The sequence below is a fragment of the Perognathus longimembris genome, chromosome 6 (assembly GCF_023159225.1).
Source record: "Perognathus longimembris pacificus isolate PPM17 chromosome 6, ASM2315922v1, whole genome shotgun sequence".
NCBI classification, from domain to species: Eukaryota; Metazoa; Chordata; class Mammalia; order Rodentia; family Heteromyidae; genus Perognathus; species Perognathus longimembris.
The window spans coordinates 52369155-52388698 of NC_063166.1; the positions used below are offsets into that span (position 1 = coordinate 52369155).

Genomic DNA, 19544 nt, shown 5'->3' on the forward strand with positions numbered 1-19544 from the left:
TCAAGTAAGGAGTTTGTGATTTATTTAATAATTATAGCTTGCTTTCTAATTCATTAATTTGTACCATCAGTTGTTTTTTTTTTTTTTTTGGCCAGTCCTGGGCCTTGGACTCAGGGCCTGAGCACTGTCCCTGGCTTCTTCCCGCTCAAGGCTAGCACTCTGCCACTTGAGCCACAGCGCCGCTTCTGGCCGTTTTCTGTATATGTGGTGCTGGGGAATCGAACCTAGGGCCTCGTGTATCCAAGGCAGGCACTCTTGCCACTAGGCTATATCCCCAGCCCTTTACCATCAGTTTTAATTCCTCTCTTTAGTATACTTAGGTATACTCTCTGAATCTTCCCTAATTTCTTGGGCTAAGAAATTTAAACTTTTAAATCTACTTTATTTATTTTGATTTAGCATTTTGTAATCATTTATATTATATCTATTCTATTCTATGGCTATATATCTATATCTATTTTTTCAATAATTAAACCCATGTGAAGGTACAATTGGACTATGTTATAGATCATTATGGAAATAAAATAAGAAATCAGAACAGAATGAATGATTTTATTTGAAAAATGAAAATTATTAAAACTGAATCAAAGTAGTAAAAATGTATACAAAATGGGGCTATTACAAAATAATTCACTTTCAGGAATTCACAAAACAAAATCCTGCTGTTATATTACTATTAAATTAATGATGTATTTTTAAAACTAGCAACACCATAAACAAATTCAAATGTAATCCTAAATATGGTATCTATTTTTATCTATCTGTGTACCTATGTATGTACCTAAATCATCTATCTATCTGTATTTTTATTTCATTTCTTCATTTGAGCATATATTTTAAGTACATAGAAAGGACCTATTTCTTTAATACATTATATTTAAAAAAACAACAAGAAAATCCAACTCAATAGAAAATGGAAAAGAATATGTATACACAAGCCACAGAAAAATAACTGTCAGTAAATAAACAGATAAAACTATATAATTGTTAATATAAATGGAAATCAATAAAATGTAAGCACTGTAAAAAAAGAAAAAAGATAGTCTTTATTGTCACCTTTTGATTCATTTATAAAACCTGGTTAATGTTATTTGAAACCCTGAATTTCAATAAGGAAAGAAATGATCAGTGTTTTGTTTTTTTTCTTTTTTAGGTGATAACTGATTTTAAACCTACACTATTAGGGACATTATATTCAGTTGGAAAAAAATAGCTGCTAACTCAAACAGAAATGGTTCCACTTCCCAGAGGTTCCTAAGCTTTGTATCCTCTGAACTAGGAGTATTATCTCCCCACAGCCTCTACTGCTCCCAGAAATGTAGCGGCCTCATGGTAGATGTACCTATCATTTCATCTGTTACCCAAGAAGCCAGGAGACACTGGCCAACTACCAGGTAAAAATCACATAAAAAAAGTTGGTGGCAATGCCATTCACATACTTTCTGAAGGAAGACAACTTGAAAGACCACTGGCCTGAGATGGAAAGGATGAATTCACTCTCTGGCTGTATATCCTATTAAAACTGTGCCATGTGAAATAGGCCACTCACCTGCTAGTTCTAACCTTTCCTGCTTGAAAATGTAAGGTAATAATCATATTAATTACCTGGGAACTAAAATTAACATCTGAGTAATAGACAATTGTGATACCATTTAGCGATAACATGGATGATAGATAGCAGGTAACATGAATTAGACTGAATATCTAGGCTTCAAAAATATACAAGGAAATTATCTCAGAATATTCATATAAAATCACATTATTTGAAAACACATCAAAATTACTTATGAGAGGGCTGGGGATATGGCCTAGTGGCAAGAGTGCTTGCCTCGTATACATGAGGCCCTGGGTTCAATTCCCCAGCACCACATATACAGAAAATGGCCAGAAGTGGTGCTGTGGCTCAAGTGGCAGAGTGCTAGCCTTGAGCAAAAAGAAGCCAGGGACAGTGCTCAGGCCCTGAGTCCAAGACTGGCCCCCCCCAAAAAAAAATTACTTATGAGGTAAAAAAAAAAAATTAGCAAAGGCCAGGCACTCCCAAAGAAGGAGGATGGTTGCTCTGGAGGTAGAAAACCTCAACAAGGCAAAAAAAAAAAAAAGATACAAATTGCTTATTAATGGAAAATGAAGCTAGGACTATAACTCAATGATAAAGAGTCCTGGCATAGCATGCACAAGGCCCATGGGTTCCATTCTTAGCACCAAAAACTAAGGAGAAAGATTGGAAGCAGATAACAGGTTCACTATTTCCAATCTGAAAGTCTTAAATCTCAAATGTTTTGAGTGTTGACATGATACCACAAAGGGAAATTCCACACTTGACCCGTGATGTTTCAATTTGCACACTATTTGTGCACAAAATCACTAGAAATTCTGTATAAAATAACCACAATATGTATAACAAGATATAAATAAAATATAACTGAATTGCATGTTTGGCCTAGGTTCCTTCTCCAAGGTATTTCATTATGCACATGAAAATATTTCCATATCCAAAAAAGTTTAAGTTTAAAACACTTCTGTTCCAAAGCATTTCAGATAAGCTTTATTCAACATAAATAAAAATGTTCAGCTATTACTTCTGAGAAAAAATACATTATTTTTCCCTTTATGCTTTTTGTGTATTTTTTCATTTAAATTAAGATGGAAAACAAATCTGCCAAAGAGCAGTTACATAAGGCATTTTCAAGCATTCACTTATTTAACAGACATTTAACATCAGCAAATATGATGTTTCTATTTCTTTTTTCAGGTACTATCTATATGTACTTGAGATGTAATTGTGAGCAACACAGTCTTGGTCCCAACCCACACTGGACTTTTCACTCACAGCAAAGATCAATACTTGTTGAAATAATCTGGCCACTCAAGATTTTTTCCCTGAAGTTTGACTTGGGGGTGGGGGGATGGAGCAAGGTGCTGGGAAGTCACACTTTGGCATGGCTGAGTTTTAATTCCAGATCTGCCCCACCTTCAGTAGGTGCTCCTGGAATGCCTGACTCATGGCCTTGTTACCAGAACTAAGGAGATACTGTAGTTCTAGCATTCACCCAGCCCTGGCTCCAATGAGGAACTCAACAAGTGCCTGGTTATTTCACTCAGTCCCTGGAAAGAACCTACGCATTTGAATCCTAGTGTAGAAAAAGCAGAGTTTGCATCTGGAATAATTATGTCATACAGCTGAGCAAGGATCGAATCATCTCTAGTTTCTTCACATGTTGTTCAAACGTAACAACAGCAGGCTGATTTTTAAGAGCTGAAGGGAGAACAAACATTTGGCCTAGAATGTAACCAGGATGGTGACAGTGACATCATGTCACGGAAGGAGGTAGCTGAAAAACTGAGAGAGAAGCCTGAACAAAGAAGGTATTAATAGCTGACCTCAAAGGTATGCCATATGGAAAAAGAGTAAGATTTATTTTAAGGCACTCAGGATGACTTAAGAGGAAATAACTTTGGCTCTTCACAAGGAAGATGATTTTAATAACCCCAGTTGCCCACGGAATAAAAGACCTCTGAAAGGCAGCGGGGTGTGAGAGCCCCCATCACTGTGGATATGCAAGCAGATGATGGTGATGGTACAGGTACAAAGGAAATTCAGGCATTATATGGGCTGCTGGGCCACATCATTTTTCCAAACTTCTGAGTATTGAGAAATTTTGACTCTGCCTTATGCAAAGGGGCGATAGAACAACTTCAGAGGTATGCTGTCCAACCTACAACTTGCTCATTAGTCCCTTAATACTAGTGTCTACTTTTGCAACACCTTTGCAGATTTTCTTTCATGGACATTTGCACATTTCTCCTTAAGAGCCAGTGGAGATGGAGCAGATCTATTTTGCGGCTGAACAGAGGAAAGTGCAGAAGAAAAGAGAAGGATCTGGCTGGACCTACAAGGGCCTTCCCTCTAGAGGACAGAACACTGGGACATGGGGGCCAGGGCTATATGCCCAGCATGGCTATTTCCTGAGGTCCAGGGCCCAGCTGTGAAGGTCATGACCAAAAAGCAAGTTAGTTGCCCAGAGTTGGCCAAGGACCCAGAACCTACAACATGGAGAAGGGCTTTTCCATAGCTGCCACCAGTGCTGTGGCTGCAAACCTCTACCTAAGGGGGAAAAGACAACAGCTGTTCACAGCCCGGGGCCAAACAGATGTTCAATCCCCAACCAGTTAGGTCAAAACAGCTGGAAATCTCATGTCTGTCTCTAGGCCACAAACCTTCGGCAGCAAGTTGGGGACTTAGAATTAGAAATGCCCTTCATCCTTCTCCTTGACACTGACTTTGTGAGGTACAAGAAGCAAGTCCATTTACTACACACAAGGAGAAGAGTGATAGGCTGCAGAGGCCTTTGTTAGTGGGGTGGTTCTTCAGTAGTGCTAATGAGGGTCTGTAGGTATCAGGCACTAGGGCTGCAAGACAAGCCAACCCAAGCTAGCAGTACAAAAGAGCAACACAATCCTCATTTCTCCTACTCCCTCTTGGTTCTGGAAATGCCTAGGCACATTTATACAGTTCCTGCTCACTAAAGTCTTCAGTCATACAGTTAGTTGTATTAGTCGGCCTCAGCTTCCTCCTAGCATGGTGGACTGGTTCAGTCCAACCAGGAGGTCAAAGCAGGTGAGGGTGGGGACAGGAGAGGGTCATGGAGTCAAGTGGAAGCTATCTTCCTTTTAATGACTCAGACTTAGAAAAAAGGCAGTTTCTATTGTAATTTGTCTATTAGAAGGGCTAGCCAGATTCAAGGGGGAGATGAGGACTACTTCATACTGACAGAAACAAATTGCTTAATGAGCATAATTTAAAACATCACAAGATCCAAACTATTGTCTAGAAATGGCACTCCACTGCCTCTGAGAGACCCACCCACCCAACTGCAGTGTGAGACTCTCCTCCTGTTGTACTATGCTTTGAGCTAAAGAGTATCACTTAGGCTGATGGATTCCATATTTGGGAGTCTCAGAAATACAAATCCATTAAGGATCTGAATATTAGGTTTATAAGGATTGTCTAATTTAAACACATTGACTCACTGAAAAATAATTTTGTATGAAATATTAATTCCATTGTATGCAAAGTAGTGAGGAATCAAACAGTTTCCTGAAAATGAAGATCTACTGTCTTTTAACTCTGGAATCAGAAAAGTCAGTGTGTTTGCCCCCCAAATCATACATGCACTAAACCACAGCATATCTGTGGCAATCAACATTTCCCACCTTCTCTTCAGGGCTCAAATGCAGTCTTCGCTATGAATTTATACAGGTTCTGGGTCCAGGCCTGAGCAATACTTCTAGAAATAACTCTTGCAAAAAAAGGATTTAGCCCTGGTGAAAGGATCCTTGAGAACAAAGCCTCTATTTTCTTGTGGAAGGAGCTAAGATATGATTTTCTTAGCTTCCCTTTTTACATATTTGGCACTTCCCTAGGGCCCCCCAAATCCACCACATGGATAGAGGAGGCAAAGGATGAATGAGAAAAGCTGGAATGTTTTCTTGGTTTTCATGAAAGGCTTCCTTTCTCACAGTCCTGAGTCTGTTCCTTATGCCATTGAGGCTCATCGGCAAGCCATCAGCACTTGTACAAACACATGTTACAAGGCCATGAAAACTAATGGGGTGAGCCTGAGTGCCTGCACTTAGCAAAAGAAACACACCACACACAGAAGAGAAAGAGTTGTCATGTGGTTTGAATCAGAATAAGCTTTCCATCCACGCTGAAAAGAGAGAAGGAGTTTAGAAGTGGATACTGATGTCCAGCTATCTCACCACCTCTCCTTTTCTTTAGCTCATTGGGACACACTGGCCTAATTGGCAACCATGGAAAGCTGTCTTTGGTCATAGGCATTTTTCTACCTGCATGACAAACATCTACATGTGCCAGGGTTTTCACATTTCCTAGAATATCTCTCAATAAATGACAAATGAAAGTAAGGGTGTAAATAACCTGTTTCCTTACCTCTTGGTGGGAGAATGCAGAGGTGTATCTTCTGTACTATATGCACAGTTCCTAATAAGACTAGATGCCTACAGTAGAAACCAACTAGTGATGCATCATTCTTTGGTACCACATCTCTTTCCTAGTTCACTTGCCCATTCCCTATTGTTGATCCTGAGATCACCTCCTAAATAGTCTAAACGCACCCAGCTACATGTCTCTTTCTAGCCAGTATCTGCTTCTAGAGAAACCAAAAACTATGCCAAGGTACTTGTTGGGTACAATAATTAATTCAAACATTTCTTATTTAATTAATGCCAGTATTATAGCTTGAACTCAGAACTTTGTGCTCAGAGGGCTGATGATCTACAATTTGAGCCATGCTTCCAGTCTAGAATTGGAAATATTGTCTTGTATACTTTTCTTCTCAGACTGGCTTCAAACCAAAGTCATCTGATTTCAGCATCTTGAGTAGCTAGGGGCACAGGCATGTGCTACTGGCATCCAATGATAGAAATATATTTATGATCACCAAGGAACTGCCAGTATTGCCTATGTCATTTATGCATCTCAAAAGACCTAAGAGAGTAAGGCAAAAAAAAAAAAAAAATCCCTACAAATGAGCACTAAAGGATTCTCCTGAGACAGAAGATATTGGAAAATGAGGGTCCTACCTTATCCTCAAACCCAAACACACACATTTCCCACACTAGTGCAGGCATCTGCTTTCCTACCTAACCAGGCATCCATTTCCAAATTAAGGTGCTTGAAGAAAGAATATATTTTCCTCTCTAATGCTGTAATTGTAATGAGGCGCTTCAGAAGGATGGCATGCTGGCCTCCCAACCCAGGGAAGCAGCTTTCACAGCAGAATAAACATGGCTGTTTACACAATGGATCACATAATTTCCTCCAACTTCTCAGCTCTTTCCTACTTCTGTGACAGCTAAACGTGTTACCTTACAACGGGAGAGGAGGAACTGATTACAAGGCTCAAAGGACCAGGGGAACCTTGTCCTCTTTTCTCCCTCTCTGCCCTTCCTATCACTCCAGGTTTCTGAGCCCAGTTCATGGTCCTACTTTGGAAGTAGGAGAGTATGAGAATTAGGGAAAATTGGTCCTTGCTAAGTTACCTTCCCTGATAAACTTTCCAAACATGACGAGTCCCTAAAATAAGTTGACCTAAAATGAACATCCAAGGTAAGTGACCAAAATCTTCCTACAAGTCCTCTCCTAGAAAGAAACACACTCACTACATTAACACTTTAGTTGAACAGCTTATCATAGTATATGTGCTATTTATACGTACTAACCATATGTATGTAGTAAATAATATATCTGTGTGCCAAAACATGAATTCCAAATGCAGTATGCTAAGAAGGCTTTTACCAAAGAACATATACTATATGATGCACATACAACAGAGTCTTCAACATGCATAAACTATGGTGAAAGCAATGAGACACTGCGGATTTTCTAAGAAGAAGCATGAGAGAACTTCCTGAGGGAATAGTATGTCCTATGATAGGAGTTAGATGTCAAAACTCATTGGTAGTATGCTTAAGACTTTTGCACTTTATTATGTACAAATGCAGCCCCCCAAAGAAGGACAAATAATGAATATTAATGATATAGACACTAAAGTACTCATGAAGGGAATATATTTTGTGGGGGAGGGGTTGATGCTGTTGTTACTTCTTATTTTCATTTGGTTTAGTTTTAGGAGTCTCACTATGTAGCCTAGGTTGGCCCTGCCTCAGCCTCCCAAGTTCTAAGACTACAGAAATGTACCACTATACTCTGAAAACTATGAATTTCTGCCAATAACCATAAATCCCCTAAAATAGGAGGAATTGATAAGGATATAAATATGCTATAAAGCCAGTACAGTAAAATGCAAACTACAAAGACTAGGTGCTGTGACTGTAGATGTTTTCTATTTTCATGTATGTTTGCAGAGATCACAATAAAATATTAGAATGCCGCGGGTGGAGGGAGGAGTTAAGGACCTAAAGGTAAGATTTTTAAGACTGGATGGGAAGAGAGAAAATGTAAATTTTCAAATACACAGCACATAAAATTGTAGCATTTTAGGGTAATAATTCTGGTTTTATAAGGCTAACTACTAAGGAATTCTGTCCCTGTGGAACTGCTAAGCCAAGCCACCACACCAAGTTATTTGGTTTGGGCACCTTAAAGGAAATGTCCTTTTCTAAAACACAAAGTAAATCTGCAAATGGGCCAAACAATGTATTGGACAGCTTAATTTGACACTGGCAAGCTATTTTAATGAGCATGTAGCCTTTGACGATTAACTATGTCCATTTTATTCCTGGATTTTTACAATATTAATACCTGCTAGATTTATTTTATTGTTAACTTGTAGTAGAAAACACCATGCCTTAATAATTAGACAAGTCAACAGCATGAATAATAATTATAATCTGCTGAATACCACTCATTGAGCCCCTGTTTGTGAGACCCCTTAGGATCTGCTCACAGTGTGTGCTCCAGGAACAGATTCAGTCAAGTGTGAGTGTTTGCTGCAGAGCATGGTGTTCAACCAAGGCCCCCAGAGGATACATGGCTGGGACTTTAGCAAGTGTCTGGGTTTAAAGTTAGGATCCCTTTTCAGATTTATAGAAGTCTGGCTTAAATTCCTAACTCTATTCTAAGAGTTATAAAAAATAATGTGGGTGCCCCTCATCTATAGATTCTCTTATGACCCCAAGGCAGGGTGGATATTAATAACAGAGACTCTGATTAATTCAGCTTAGTCTCTGTGAGCCAGTCTTTTGCTCCCTTCAGGAGTGGTTTGTCCCAGTGGTCTGTGTCTTGTCACCTTCTTCTTTCATGATTCGCTATCTCTAATCCCACTAGTACATTGCTCGGTGATCCCTGAGGTCCCATTGTAGGCCCAGGGCTGAGTTCATGGAATGAAGGCCTTACCAGAGATGAAGAAGCCACTAGGCTGGGCTCAAATCCATCCTGTTCTGTGTCTGCTTCTAAAAAGGGCTATTAATCTTTAATTCAAGAGATTCTATTGTTCGATCCTAGAAATTTCAACCAAATGAATGGGATCACATTTAGAGCCCCAGAATTACCCATATTATAACTCACACATGTTCCTAATAAATGTAAGCCTGGTTCCGGCCTGCCCCTGTTATACAGACTGGAGGGTGGCCACCAGCCCATTGGCCACAGGCAACCATTGAAGATGCCTCTATACAAGATTTTTCACTGACTAATTCAGCCCATATTCCCTGTAGTCCTCAGCTAGGGTGTCCACTGTTCTGTAGAGCTAAAAGAGAAGAGAGAGTGAGTCTTACTGAGCCAGCTGAGTTGGATGACTTCTAAATGCATAAATGCTTACAGTTATGGAGGCTAAATACCCAAGGTTAACAGGCACTGTCAGTTTCTGTCTGGTCAAGGTCCATTTCCTGGTTCATAGATGACCCTTTCTCTTCGTGCTGGCACAGGGCAAGGAAGCTTTCAGGCTTCTTATAAAGGCACTATAGTTTCACTCATGAGAACTTTGCCTTCATTACCTAGTTACCTCTCAAAGGCCCCACTACCTTATACTTTCACCAGGGGAGGAAATTTCAACATAGAATTTTGGGTGAACACCAACATTTGGATCATAACACCAAGGAAGCCTGAAAACTTTTGAGGTCTAGGTCCAAGATCTTCATGGTCTAGAGAGGAGCCCAGATTTAGAAACTCTCCAAGTGATTCCTGTGGCTACTACACCAAGGGGACCTCACACCTAAGCACAACTAATAAATGCTTGGAAGGCTTGAGAAAATCCAGATGCTTAGGCCTTCTTTCCAGAGGCTCTGATCTAACAGAGTTCACATATAGCCCAGAAATGAGCATTTCTGACAATCCCCGGGGGGCTGCTGATGCTTCTGACTCAGGCCTGTAAGAACACTTAGATGAAGGCAATCCAGAATGATGATGACCTCCTGGCAATCCGGATTAGAGACTTGCTGACTACAGACACCAGCATGGTGAGGAAGACAGCTAGCCATGTTGCCAGAAGTGAAAGAATATCCTGGTCCTTGCTCTAAGTCAACTAGCAGAGGACTCAGGAGATTCCCCTTTACCTCCAGATGTCAGCCTGGGCTTCATCTGCAGGATAAGGTAATTTGTGGAAGATGAGAACAATGACAGCTTCAGAAGAATCTCCCAGGTGTCCTAGTCACCTTCTGCTGCTTGAGAAATGACTAAAATGAGAGGATTCCAAAGAGGATCCCCCAAATTCCCAGAGGGCTGGAGACATGAACCGATGTTTGCTTCTTGGATGTGAGGAGACAAAGCCATCGGTAGTGGAGAAAATGTGCGCCAGAACCAGCAAGTGGCTCTCACCTTACATTGACCCCCATCTAGGTATGCCAAGCTACTACATTCTAACACTGACAGATTCTACCACAGTTGAGTATGTTGTTCACTGTTTGAGGGGAGCCTGCAACACAGGCTCTGGGAAAACTGTCCACATGTGGCATGGACTGCTACTCGGTCAGCAAGACCTGCATGAAAGCATCACTCCCTGACTCAAGAGAAGCAATTCCAAGTAGTAATGATTATTGGCCAGGTGGTCTGGATACCAGATGCCCTAGAACACAGGAAGTCTAGATTAATTTTTAAGGGAAAACTGTTCCTCAAGCAAAGTTTTAAACACATCACCTATACATGAGTATAGAAACTTTAAATGTTTTCCTTTTGTTTTTCACCATGGTTTTAGAGACAGGGTCTCACTACGGAATATAGGATACCCACAAACTCAAGATCTTCTTGCCTCAGATTCCAGCTGATGGGATTACAAGAGTATATTACCATCAATGTCAAATTCCTATCAATGTCAAATGCTTTCAATCATATGTTGGGTAGAGGAAACAGGGAATGGAGACCGTCACAATCACAGTGACCTCACCAGGGTAACATTATAAATAATTAATATGCTGGATTTGGTGATTCATGACCATAATTCCAACTACTCAGGAGGCCAAGATAAGAAGATTCAGAGTCCAAGAATGGCAAAAAATGCAAACCCTATCCAAAAAATAACTATAGCAAACATGCATGAGGGCATATCTTAAGTGATAAAACAGATGCCTAGCAAGCAGATGGCCCTGAGTTCAAACCCCAGTGTAGCCAAAAGTAAAAGAGAAATATTAAATATGGCCTAGGTACTACACGGAGTGGGAGAGGTTCAAGAGCAGCAGAAGTCATTTCTGCTCCAATCTTCCTCCCAGGCTACATCAGCACTGGTCCTAGGCCCTAGAACAGGAGGCAAGAGTAAACATTTGTGTAAAGGATAAGAAAGTAAATATTTTTGAGCTTGCAGGCTCTGTGGTCTGTGTTGCAACTACTCAACTCTGACTTCATAGACAAAAGCAGCCATAGACAACACATAATGGATGTGTGTGGCTGTGTTCCAATAAAACTTTATTTACAAAAGAGTCAACAAACCCAATGTAGCCAAGAGTTTTTGTGTGTTGAGCCTTGGCTTGAAGGAAGAAGACTTAGAAGTCACTAGAAACAGTTTGCCCTTCTTTTTTGTGACTCTGGATTTTCAATTATTTAACTTATCTATCAACTGAACATCACAAGACAGTCATTCCTGGGCTTAAAGTATTTTTTTCAAGGGCCAAACTGTTCCAGTGAGCTAATGAGCATGAAATGCTTTGAAAAGCCTAAAGTGCTTTGCAAATAGACCCACAAAAGCCCTGAATCTAACAACAGTTTGTCATCCTTTACCTGTGTTTCAAGAAGATTCTAGGCACCACTTACCAGATTAGGTTGCCTGGGTAGCTTTAAAGGAAAGTCTTTTCAAAATACCTCCATAAAAAGTGCTAAATGGATGTCAAAGCTAGAAGTGAATAGTGCCTGGCTCTCCTTTCAGAGCTTCAGACTTCTAAACTCTTTGCTAATAGAAAATAGAAAATCTTCTACTGTGTATTTTATCCTGCTTTCTATATAATAGCCTCTTATGCCAGAAAATCTCATTAATCAGAAGCCTCCTAGTTAATACCTCTATCTTTCCTTACATAGCTCAACTCTAAGAGTGTTGCATTGTTCCTGAACTGTCCTAGGCAACTAAATTGTCCTTTAAACAATTGTTATAATCCAATAATCTGAAGTTCCAATATGCTCAGAATGGTATAGCCCTGGTACAGGATGCCATCAGTCTGTCCTCTCTTGCCCTTCTGGTGACAAAGGTAAAGGAGTTTACAATTAATTAAGCACAAACTATAACTGAGGACCCAGCTATCCTACAAAGCTTACTCCTCTTAATGACTATTGCAACTCTGTAAAGTCAGCATCTTAATCTGCACTTTACAAAAAGGTGGGAATGAGTCTCAAAATATTTAGGAAATTCACTTGACATGATGTAGGTTGAAGGTTATGGAATTGGGACTTAAGATTTATTCCTGAACTCAAACTCTTCTATACAACTGCCAACAACTTTAACTTCACAAAAATGGGTACAACTGGGACATGCTGGTGACATGACAAGGGAAAAAGGGGAATCAAACTATGGCATTTTAACCAGGTGAGAACTGAGATGTTAAGCCATAATTAAAGCAAGACTTGGAAGACATTGAACTTCGAATTAGTATTTTTCCCCAGAGGGAACATATCCTTTTGTAAGTAGATAAGCATAAATAAGTTTGTGAGATTTATTTATTTATTTATTTATTTATTTATTTATTTATTTAGGCCAGTCCTGGGGCTTAGACTCAGGGCCTGAGCACTGTCCCTGGCTTCTTTTTGCTCAAGGCTAGCACTCTGCCACTTGAGCCACAGTGCCACTTCTGGCCATTTTCTGTATATGTGGTGCTGGGGAATCGAACCCAGGGCCTCATGTATATGAGGCAGGCACTCTTGCCACTAGGCCATATCCCCAGCCTGAGATTTATTTTTTAAAGACGGAGACAATGTAGCAGAGACTAGCTAGATATTCATCAAGCATGTTTTCTTTCTACATTCTTCTGATGTATCTTTCCCAATCTCCCTTGCAATTGCCACATGAAATGGTCATATGACTGAGCTCTAGCCAATGGAGTTCAAGCAGAAGTGAACATCTAGCCCAATAAAACTCTGCTATGCGTGATCCTCCATGATTTTTACATTCAATTCAGAAGAACATGGTGCCTTAAAGGCCAAGTTTGAGGATAAGAAAGTCACTGGATGAAAGGATCTAAAGCCCAAAAACCACTTGCAACAAATTCAACCACAGACTAGAATTGTAAATGAGAAAGAAGTTTCCCTAATGTAAAACCTCCATATCTATGACATCAGCCACCATTACCCTAGTTCATTAAAAGTTTGATACAAATTAAAAGGTAGATAACATTGGTTTCTAATTTGTTCCACTTACCAATGTCAAAGCTATTAATCTGAATCACTAAAAAAAAAAAAATGCAAATACAAAGAGAAATTCATGAAAGTCACGTGACCTGGTAAAATAACGTATGGATTTTAAAACTTAGCTTCCATTTCCTGAATTTAAACCCAATAAGAACTACATGGTGGTGGTTGCAATTTGTGATTCCTAATATTTTGGCGATTTTAGTTTAAAAGAATCATTAAAACAAAATGTCTGTTAATTTTACTTCTACAATGTTGCAACTAAGAAATCTAAAATTACTTTTGTAGCCTTTACTATGTTTCTATTGGATCATGCTACTCTAGATAGTGTAAACATCAGATTTTTCTTTGTTGTTTTTTTTTTCTTTGCCAGTCCTGAGGTTTGAATTCAGGGCCTGAGCACTGTCCCTGGTTTCTTTGTGCTCAAGGCTAGCACTCTACAACTTGAGCCACAGTGCCACTTCTGGCTTTTTCAATGTATGTGGTACTAAGGAATTGAACCCAAGGCTTCTTGTACACAAGGCAAACACTCTATCACTAGGCCATATTCCCAGCCCCTCATCAAATTTTTCTAATCAATTATTTACATATATTCTGTGTCATGTGGGAGTTGGGTGACCTAACTGCTTCAGACAAGTCTTTTGGACTTAGGAATGTTGTTTATACTTTATAGACAAGTCATGTCCAGCCCTGTGCTATACCAGCCACCTCTACGTTTATGGTTCACACCTTCAAATGCATTACAATATTCATAGCCTTGAACAGATTTGCCTTGTTTGTCCACGTATGTCTAGGTTCTTGGTTCTGAGACATATTCACTCCTTGAGCCTACCCTTCTGTCTTTTTCTTCATAAGAACTTCTACCTTTATTTCACCATCATAACTGGCATTTTATTTGTTATATGGTTTATGAACATTCCCATAAACACATTCCCATAAACACATGATCTGGTAAACACTTGGCATATGTCCTTTGGATCAGTACCCTGTAACTTTCACCTGGGTCTTGCAACCTGCCTAGCTCATTTCCTTAAAATAATAAGAAAGCTAAAATTGAAAAGATGATAGGTCTTTCAAGAGACACACTGCAAAGTATATAAATAAAACTCTGCAGAGTGTATGCAGAAATATTACAAAGAATTTTTTCTGCTGTAGCTGTCCACCACCCTCAATATTACATTTAGCTAACTTAATTTTCCTTGGATCAAATTTATTCAAAGTTAAATTTCTCTTAATAGGTCATCTGAGTAAACAATTTCAAGTGTTATTTGCCAAAAAAACAATATGTTTCCAGGCTTCAGATGAAATCGGCAGTGTCAGGCTAAGCAAACAACCTTAAAAATTCACAGAGAGCTGGAACAATTGCAGGAAAAAAAAATGGAGCCTGGAGGTCAGTCTTTTTTTTACTCAGTTCTAGAGGCAAAAAATAATAATAAATTTCCACTAAAACTAGATCTTTGAGGGGAAAGCAAGAATGCCATTTTTGTACAACTCCAAAATGCCTCCAAAATACAGCACTGTATTCCTGCAGTGGCAGTGGTCATACGAAGTGTGCCATCCCTGTCTTGCCATATATCACAAGTAGAAAAGTCATTTTTCTACAGATCCCATACCCTAGGTTCCCCCTGGCTACAATGGTGTGCTTTGGGCATAGAGAGAGAGAGAGAGAGACAGAGAGACAGAGACAGAGACAAAGAGACAGAGACAGAGACAGGGGTGGGGACGAGTCAGGTAAAGGAAGTGCTAAGTATGGCATGGAAAATACTTATTAAGGGGTGTCAGAGAATATCTTTGAGTGGAAGGTTGGGAGGGTTGGGGTTTTTTTGGTCAGATACTAATCTGGAACTTCCTTGTAATTTTCAGATTTGTGCAATGGAAGAGGTAAAGTAATTGAAGATCTATTTCACAGTTGAAGAAATGGATGTCTGAGAAGCAAACCAACTCTATGGCCCCAACAGGAAATAAATTCAGCACAGAAGTGATCCCATCTCTAATTCCTGAATTGACAGCCTTCTTCTCGCAGAATCTAAAGCCAGAGGTTCTGTGAACAACCATCAGAAAAGACCATGGCATCTCAAGTGGCAACTCACGACAGGAATTGTATTACTTTCTGTCTGTGACCTTGACACTATTAATCGTCTAGCCACAGCTCATACTGGTGTGTGCCCCCCCCAACTTCTCCCCACCATGAATGATCAAGTTTCTGTATAAACAATCACCCCTCTAAGCACAGAGGGAACTCTGATCCATCATCTCTGTCAAATGCTGCTGCTGACATCAAACATAGGAAGGGGTAGAGCCCAGAAAACACCAGGCTCCCTTCCTAGCTCCTATATTAAGATTTTTGAGAGCAGACACAACTATATTCAGTCAGTACAAATGATTCTCACTGTATTCAAATCCTCCTAATGAAAAGTAGGCAACACTGGCAAATGGCCCTTTGGCTTGCTGCAGCCCAGTCTTCCCACTCAACAATAAGTGAGAACATCAAGATGGTGAGACAAAGGACAAAGGGCAATCCAATGAAACTGTGATACTCGCAAAACAGTATGTTGGAAATTAACTGTACAATTTGGAGGGGGGGAAATGGGAGGAAAAATGAGGGAGGAGGTACAAGTTTGACAAAAAAAAATGCACTCACTACCTTACATAAGTAACTGTAATCCCTCTATACATCGCCTTGACAACAAAATTAAATTTAAAAAACATACAACATAAGTGAGAAATAGAGGATAAGTACCACAGTGCCCCCTGACCCAGAGTTTCATAGCACTCAGTTTCAGTTACCTGCAGTCAACCATGACCCAAAAATATTAAATGGAAAATTCCAGAAGTGAAAAATGTTTAAGTTTTATATTAGTTATTACAGAACAGTTCTATTTATTAGTTATTATTGTTAAACTTTGTAAACTTTATCATAGGTGCATATATACATATATATGCCAGTACATACATATGTGTATGTGTATATATACACATTATTCATAGTTTCAGATATTCACTGGTGGTCCTGGAAATGCCCCCACTGACAAAGGTTCTGCTGTTCTATTAAAATGGGAATACTAGTCCTTTGGCTCTCAATTTAATACCTGCCCAAACTAGAAACAGATCTCCAATAGGGTACTGGGAAGGGTACCAAGGCCCTGAGGCAGCGGAGATGGCCTGGGACTACATAGGATATTTTGATTACATTGTTGCTAGATACAGATGGTCAAGAGACACTAGTGTGCAATGCCATGTGCAAGATCTTCAAATCATATCTGTGTGAGAAGATGGTATTCAGGCTTTACTGCCCAGCTGACTGACTGCTCATAATTAAGCCACCTCTGGACATAGGCTGTTCATGGAACTAGACTGGCCACATCTACCTATGTTATTTTGTTTGTTTGTTTTGTTTTTTGGCTAGTCCTGGGCATTGAACTCAGGGCCTGAGCACTGTCCCTGGCTTCTTTTTGCTCAAGGCTAGCACTCTGCCACTTGAGCCACAGCGCCCCTTCTGGCTGTTTTCTATATATGTGGTGCTGGGGAATGGAACCCAGGGCTTCATGTATAGGAGGCAAGAACTCTTGCCACTAGGCCATATCCCCAGCCCTCTACCTACGTTTTTATGGCAAGTGGTTAGAGAATGTGGCTCAGGAATCTTGCACTGTGACCCACCTGTAATGGGTCAGCAGACAGTGGGAAGTTCCTAGGAAAACTCCTACTAGAGAGCTACCCAACATGGGACACTAGCTTTATTTTACTTCTATTACTTCATTACCAATTCTCAAACAGCTGAGAGAAGCACTCATCATAGTTTCACAAAGAAGAAGACAGGCTCAGAGAACCTGACTATGTTGCCCCAAACCCACAGCTCCTAAGCTGTGATGCAAACCAAGGAGAGAATTATTCCAAACCCAGTATTAGAGATACAGTTCTTGGATACACAAGCCATTCCACATTCTAGAAATGTATATAACTGACCTGAGAGGTACAGGAGATGTGTCCAGTGATAACTAGAAATCCTAGACCAAGAAATTATCTAGGCACTATGTTATCCAGTTAAGAGTATACACCACACACAGAGGAATACAGGGTACCAGATATGGACAACTAACCATCTGGGTTCTCTATTTTATTTTCATTCATAAAATTTAAATCATCACTGAATGGTGAAACTAGAGACATTTCAACCAACAGTATTCAGCCCTCACAGTCTGGGAAGTCAAATTAGGGTCCATGAAGGCTGCAGGCTCTGACACGTTAAGATCTGAGCAAGATTTTTCTTCTTTCAGGTTTGCACATCTCCATACAGAGTCAAAGGTCCCAGAAACATAGGCCATTCCCTTTAGTCTATAGATGAAGAAGTCAAGTATTTCTCTCATGGTTTCATATTCTCTTTGGACCTGCCCTATGCAATATGCATAAGGCCCATGAAGTCCACGAGTTCTATTTTACTGCCTCCCATTTCTCTCCTGAAGTCATTCTTTTCCTTCCTCTCCTCTCCTGTATTCTCCTTACCAACTCCAGTAGGTGCTGGGGTTGTGTTCTTTTTATAAACCTGGAATTAGTTCCCTTAAAAAAGCTTTTAGTGCACTTGGATTCTATACCCATCACTCTTCGAAAATCATTCCCTAAAACAGTAAGTAATGTCACTCACAGAGAGACTACACACTCACACCCCAAAACACGACCCCAACAACAGGTAACAGAAGCCTCCATCCCCACTGGCCCTGAACATGGCCAAATCCAAAAGAAAGTCATCATATCATGTCTGACTGTATTCTTTCCATGCCAAAGGTGACAACTAGACTCTTGCATACTGTATGTCTATTCTAACATCCCAGTTCTCAGTAGCCTATCTGCTAGAGAAAGATTAGATCACCCCATGGAGTCCACGTCACAGAACCCAGACTGTCTATCTCAAGTCAGCTTCAGATTGTACTTGGTTTCTCAGAACACACATCACACTATCTACTCAATTGGGATTCTCAAACCATTCATGGCCATTTTTATTTCTTTATAGCTGCCATGTGTTTCACTAACCTTCAAGAATGTTCTTTGTGAGCATTTAATAATGACCACAATCATCTTTGAATTCTCCACCTTGAGAACTAAATAGGATTTTATGAGATGGTGCAGAGAGTTTGATTCCTTCCAGCTTTAAGACCTACAACTTGCTGAAACGCTTTCTCTTCCCAAGGACCTATGATCTTAGGCGATACAGTGATGATTGTTTAGCATCATTCCTGAATACACTAAAATGACCCAGGTCTTTGGGTATAGGACTGGCATGTTGTTGAACTCTGGGCTCCAAGAAAGAGCACACATGAAACCCAAGTGTACATGAGGTAATGAAGGATGACACCAGAGCTCTAATGTCCATGTTAGGATAAAATACAGCCACAGACATAATCTATACCATAACTGGTTTTCCTACAGCTCACAAGCTAAGAATAGTTTAAAATTTTAAACATAGTTAAAAAATTTAAATATCATATTATAGACACTGTCTATATGGCCAACAATACCTAAAACATATATTCTTTAGCGTTTTTCCAGAATAAGTGTGTCACTACTGGTATTAGGAACTTTACCCATTCAGTGAGGTCATTTCCCTAAGGATTAGTGAGCAGGGACTCAATAATCCTGGGTTCCCTTTGATCCCTTTTTAATTTCTTTTTCAAAAGTTCAAAAGTATCAGAGGTAAAATGTTCCATATATGTAAGAACAAGCACAATACATATCAAATACAACAACAAATAAATGTATACTTCTTTCAAGAAGATCGACACTATGGGTGAGGATCTGACCCAAATTTCTCTTTACTGCAAAAGTCACTAGAAAAAAAAATCAGAAAGGATCTCAGGGATCAAAGAAAAGAATAGCACATCCTCACCCATCCTACTTTCAAGACACAGTTTCTTGCTTGCTAGCACCTGCCTCCACACTTAGTATCACTGTGAGACAAGACAAGAAAGGAATAGAGGGAAGGGAAGGGAAGGGAAGGGAAAGGAAGGGAAGGGAAGGGAAGGGAAGGGAAGGGAAGGGAAGGGAAGGGGAAAGGGAAGGGGAAAGGGAAGGGGAAAGGGAAGGGGAAAGGGAAGGGGAAAGGGAGGGAAAGGGAAGGAAGAAGGGGGAGGGAGGGAGGCAGGCAGATAGGGAAGAAGGAAGGAAAGAGGGAGAGAGGGAGGAGAGTGGGAGGGAGGGTGTTGGGGTCAGCGGGGGTCACAGCTGACCTTGACCTGCCCCTCCCCTT

General features: G+C 40.1%; 1 protein-coding gene across 1 annotated transcript in view; it reads right to left on the reverse strand.

The window, feature by feature from the left end:
* The window catches only part of Slc24a3 (solute carrier family 24 member 3), a 485462-nt gene that overhangs the window by 390428 nt on the left and 75490 nt on the right, over positions 1-19544 (reverse strand). The window lies entirely within an intron of this gene.